Below are 5,908 nucleotides of genomic sequence, written 5' to 3'. Positions count from 1 at the left end.
AGGGATGGTCACGCCGCAATCCCTTCTCCTCCATTATCCTCTCGGGATCTTGGGCACGCACGCACACACGCCCAGCGTGAGTTTTAAGCCACCGGGTCCGGGACACGAACCGCGGTCGACTACGTGGGAGTTTAGCGACACAGCCATTACGATAACTGCTGGTCCCGCAACTTGCTTTCTCATTTTGCCTCTCTCTGTTAAGTACACATGCCCTACAGAAAATTTGAAAATAATAATAATAATAATTAATGAAATTAAATAATTCTTTTGTTTATTTATTTAGGTTTTTTTTTGAGAGAGAGAGGTTTTTGCTATAGGGTGTGTGCACTCGCCAGAAAGACAGAGAGAGACAGAAAGCGAGAAATCTCCCTCCAGGGGGGATGGCCATGCCACAATCCCTTCTCCTCCATTCTCCTCTCAGGATCTTAGGCACTCACACACATGTGCCCGGTGTGAGTTTAAGCCACCAGGTCTGGGACTCAAACCACAGTTAACTACATGGGAGTCCAGCAACATAGCTATTACGCTAACTACTGGTCCCAATAATTCTTTTTCTTCTAATTTAGAATATTGTATTATATAGCAACCCCAAACATTAGAAACAAATTAACTTAATAAAATAGTTTAACTTATTTGACAGGAATATAAGCATTTCTTTTTTTAATTTTTTTTTTTTGGAGAGGTTTTTGTTATAGGGCGCATGCGCTCGCCAGACAGACAGACAGAGACAGAAAGCGAGAAATCACCCCCCAGTGGGGATGGTCACGCCGCAATCCCTTCTCCTCCATTCTCCTCTCAGGATCTTAGGCACTCACACACATGTGCCCGGGGTGAGTTTAAGCCACCAGGTCTGGGACTCAAACCACAGTTAACTACATGGGAGTCCAGCGACATAGCCATTACGCTAACTGCTGGTCCTGGGCATATAAGAATTTCAATAGCGTGACGTAATCCAATGGTGTGGGGCATAATGTAGACAGGAGTGGATCTGACGTTACGCAGACACTTGCTAAATAAAAACTCCCCGCAGGACAACTAGAGACAAACGCAAAGTCAGTGCAGAGTAGCTCCGTGCAACCTTTCGAAATCAAGAGTCTAAACACGATACAGTTTTCATGTAGGCACCAAGTTATTCTAAAAATGTTTTACGATGGGACCAGCAGTTGGTGTAATGGCTATGTCGCTGGACTCCCATGTAGTTGGCTGCAATTCGAGTCCCAGACCTGGTGGCTTAAACTCATGCCGGGCGCGTGTGCGTGTGTACCCAAGATCCTGAGCAGAGAATGGAGAAGAAGGGATTGCAGCGTGGCCATCCCCCCCTGGGGGGTGATTTCTCGCTTTCTGTCTCTCTGTCCCTGTCTTTCTGGGGAGCGCACGCGCCTTATAGTAAAAACCTCTCCAAAAAAATGACTTATGTTAGTTATTTTGAAATTTTTTTTCATCAGATACATTACTCATATCAACGATACATGTGATTTGCCAGGGAAAAAAAAAAAAAGAAAGAAACCAAAATACCGTTTCAGATCCGCTACACTTAAATAAATCACTCTCATTATAAGGGCTGTCAGCATAGTCTTTGCAACTAGCCCAAAGCGTATATTTAAGAAGCTTTTATAAATTGTTTGTGCTGCTCATATGTTTAATTCTTAGGCCGAACTGTTTTCTGCTGAAGACAGCATTGTGCTTTACGGCAGCATGGAGACCTCAAAATAATCACCATAAAGCTTCCAAGACTTACGGGAGAATCAGCGAGGGTGGCCCACAGACACAAGATGAGATCCGCGATGTCGGAGTTATAAATGTTTAGAGCGGCCCAGACTAGAAGACAAGCCCAACCCACCATTAGAAGGAAATACCAGACGGTCCACGATGTGTCCTTAAAGATCTTTCTCAACCCTCAGTTTGAATTGTGAGGACTGACCCTCAGTTCAGTCCAGCAGAAACTGACTGTGCAATTTTCCGTCGTATTATTGTGCAGACTCTGCACATTCTAGAAGGTTCCTTTAGTGCTACACTGTGGTACTTTTTGTCCCAGCAATTTGAGGATGTGCAAATTCCACAAAGCCGTCAATAAACACAGGCCACGCTCCTTCCTCATCATAATTAGACATGTCATCAGCAGTCCCTGTACTGAAGTCTAAAAGAAGACTCCAAGTGTCTTTCAGGATCGATCATCTATGATGTTCCAACAAAATTTATTCTGTAAGTCTAAGAATTTAAATCTTCCATTAACCACCAAGTTCTAGTAAGCAATGGCCATTTCTAGACCTAATCCTTTTTGTCTGGATTCTTTGCAAAATTAAAAGTAAACTGGTAAAAATCTTAAATCATCCTGGTTCTTTCAATTCTTGTTCCATCTTCAGTATCTGGGCCTTTAGTTTTTCTTTTTTTAGAAATATTTTTATTTAACTTTATTTATTTAATTATTTATTTACTTAATTTCACCAGACAGGGACAGAATCAGTGAGTGTGAAAAACAGAGGGAAAGCAAGAAAGCAAGCTACCAGGCCTGAGACTCAAACCATGCTTGGCCATGTGGAAGCTCAGCTTCCGTGCCACCTGTTGGCCCCTGGGCCTTTAGCTTTCCTTTTTCTTTCTTTGTTTTTCTTTTTCTTTGGAGAGATTTTTGCTAGAGGGCGGTGCTCACCAGAAAGACAGAGAGAGACAGGGAGACGGAAAGCAAGAAATCCCCCCCAGGGGGGATGGCCACACCGCAATCCCTTCTCCTCCATTCTCCTCTCGGGATCTTAGACATACATGCACATGTGCCTGGCGTGAGTTTAACCTACTGGGTCCGGGACTCGAACTGCGGTCAACTACATGGGAGTTCAGCGACATAGCCGTTACGCCAAATGCTGGTTCCAGGCCTTTAGTTTTTCTGTGCTGTCACATCCTCATTCTGTCACTTCGTCCATGGACTCCTGTTGGAGAACTTGCACTGGATTGCTGCTCTGAACTCCACGCTATAATCGACACGCTAACACCGGCGGGGCCCAGCGCCAGGTCCTCACAGAACTGCATCTATTCCCACATGATTTTCATCTTGAGGATCTTCGTATCTATGGAATAGTTGTTCTAACTTCCTGTCCAATGACCCTTTTTCGTATATAAACTTTCTTATATGTATAAAGTTCAGGATTTTGGAAAACATTCTGTCCCAACATGTAACTTCCAGTCATTTTGAGTCAGACAACACTGCAGTTGCTTCCCTAGGCTGTGTGAAGGTCATAAACCAACGAACTTCGGACTTCCGTGGCGGTTTCAACTTGTTCCTGTTGGTGTCCTCCCGCCTCCTGCTGCTCCGCAGCCAACACACAGCGCGGCAGAGGCTTCTCTCAGGAGCCTGCCACACTCCCGCTCATGCGCCATTAGTTCCTCTTTTAAAAGTTAAGGAAAGATAGGTAAGGTACTGACTAGGCCTCGGAAGCCACTGACTAAGCTATCTGGAATAATATAATTGTAGTTATTACTAAATAGGGTTCACTATATGCTAGGCACAAAGTGCCTTTATATGCCTTTAAACCTAACTCTGGGGCCAGCACATGGTGTGGTGGTTAAAGAGCTGGACTCCCATATGGCCGACCAGGGTTCAAGTCCCAGACCCAGCGGCTTGAAAATCATGCTGGTACGTGTGCACGCATGCCCAAAATCCTGAGAGGAGAATAGAGAAAGGATCGCAGCATGGCCATCCCCTCTGCTAGGGGGTGATCTCTCGCTTTCCCTCTCTCTGTCTCTCTCTAGCGAGCACCCGCTAGAGACAGTTTGGAGGCTTTTTGTTTTAAATTGCCCGAAGGTGTGTGTGCTAGAGACAGAAAAAGGCAGGGGGAGAAAGCCCCCTGCGACGGGCACGGTTGCACCACAATCCCTTCTCACCCACTCCTCTACCCTGCTGGGATCTGGGGCACTCGCACATGCCTGACATGCTTTCCTTTCTTTCTTTCAGTTTGCTTGAGGCACCGGCACATGGCATAGTGGCTATGTCGCTGGACTCCCACATTGGCTGACTACAGTTCGGGTCCCGGACCTGGTAGTTTCAAAATCACACCTGACATGTGTGCGTGCGTGCCCAAGATCCTGGGAGGAAAATGGAGAAGGGACTGCAGCGTGGCCATCCTCCCTGGGGGGCGATCGCTCTTTCGTTCTCACTGTGGATTGTGAGAAAGAAAAGTCTGTCTCTCTCTCTCTGGTGAATGCGCGCGCCCTGACAAAACTTCAGAAAAAACAATTTTTGCTTGTGGGTATGTGCACTCGCCAGAGAGACAGAGGGAAAGTGAGAAAGCATCCTCCCTCCCCCAACAGGGGGCAGGCAATCCACAATTCCTTCTCCTCCATCTCTCTTCCTTTCAGAATTTTGTACACACATGCACACGGACCTGGGGTGTTTCTCAAGCCACCAGGGTCAGTATTCAAACCATGATTGACCATGTGGGATCTGGTTCCCTTAACCACTAGGCTAAGGGGCCAGCCCCAGGTTTCTCTAAAAATAACAGTTGAGGGACCAGCAGTTAGCATAATGGCTAGGTTGCTGAACTCCCATGTAGCCAACCACGGTTCACATCCCAGACCTGGTGGCTTAAAACTCACGCCGGGCGCGTGTGCGTGCGTGCCCAAGATCCCAAGAGGAGAATGGAGGAGAAGGGATTGCGGTGTGGCCATCGACCCTGGGGGGTGATTTCTCGCTTTCTGTCTCTCTGTCTCTCTCTGTCTTTCTGGCAAGCACACGCACCCTATAGCAAAACCCTCTCCAAAAAAAATAAATAAATAACAGTTGACAGAAATGTGTGTAAAAGGGTGGAATGGAAATTAACTACACAAAATACAAAAACAAAAAAGTTAGTTGTAGAACATGTATTTAATTCATTTTTATCAAGGTCAAAGAGCTATAAAACTAAATGACATAGTTGAGGGATCTATTCAGAGTACAACTATAAAGTCAGAAAATGATACAGCCATATGGGACTAGCAGGTGGCATGGTGATTAAGGCGCTGGACACTCCCACATGGCTGACTACGGTTCGAGTCCTGGACCTGGTGGCTTACTTTATCACTTTCTCTCTCTGAACAAATTAAAATAAATGAATAGATAAATAAAATTAAATAAAAATAATTTAAAAAAAAAGAAAAAGAAAATTACATAGCCACAGTGCAGCCATGTGGTTTTCTTTCTCATTTTTGGCGGGGGATTTTTGTCTTCTGGCATGTATGCTCACCAAAGAGAGACAGAGACAGTGAGAGGGAAAATCCCCCCCGGGGGATGGCCACGCTGCAATCCCTTCTCTAGTCTCCTCCTGGGACATAGAGCCCGCATGCACACGTGCCCAGTTTGTAGTCATCAGATCCAGAACTTGAGCGTGCTTGGCCACAAGGGACTCCAGCAAGGTACGCCATCTGCTGGCCCCTGGCAGTGTGGTTTTCTCTGAGTAGGGGGAGAAAAAAGCAGATTGAATCAGAGACAGAACTTTGCTTCCAAGTTACCGGTAATGTAAAGCTGGGAGATCGGTACACTGCAGACAGAAAAGAATTCAAATTCTGGTCATTCCTCTCTCTGGGCCTTTGAGCAGATCATGTATCTCTGAGGCTTCCATTCCTTTCCCATAAGTGGGACAGATAAAATCTACTTTGCAAGGTTTTCTTTTTTTTAATTACTTTTTAAAATTTATTCATTCTTTTTTTTTTTTTTTTAAATCCAACCAGAGAGAGACACAGAGAGAAAGAGCGGGAAAGTGAGGAAGCAAGCCACCAGGTCCGGGACTCAAACTGTGGTCAGCCATGTGGGAGTGTCCAGCGCCTTAACCATCATGCCACCCGCTGGCCCTGCAAGGTTGGTTTTTAAGAATGCAATGAGAAGGGGACCAGCGGTTAGCGTAATGGCTATGTCGCTGGACTCCCACGTAGTCAACCGCGGTTT

At 45.8% G+C, this 5,908-nt stretch overlaps 1 pseudogene; it reads right to left on the bottom strand.

The window, feature by feature from the left end:
• Positions 1-2,009: 2,009 nt before the first annotated feature.
• On the bottom strand, positions 2,010-3,265 carry LOC102489659 (DCN1-like protein 1; annotated as a pseudogene).
• Between the last annotated feature and the right edge of the window lie 2,643 nt (positions 3,266-5,908).

This window comes from Tupaia chinensis, unplaced genomic scaffold (genome assembly GCF_000334495.1).
Source record: "Tupaia chinensis unplaced genomic scaffold, TupChi_1.0 Scaffold000403_1, whole genome shotgun sequence".
NCBI lineage: Eukaryota > Metazoa > Chordata > Mammalia > Scandentia > Tupaiidae > Tupaia > Tupaia belangeri.
Note: the sequence above shows the minus strand (reverse complement) of the source record. Positions and strands in the feature narration are given on the sequence as shown.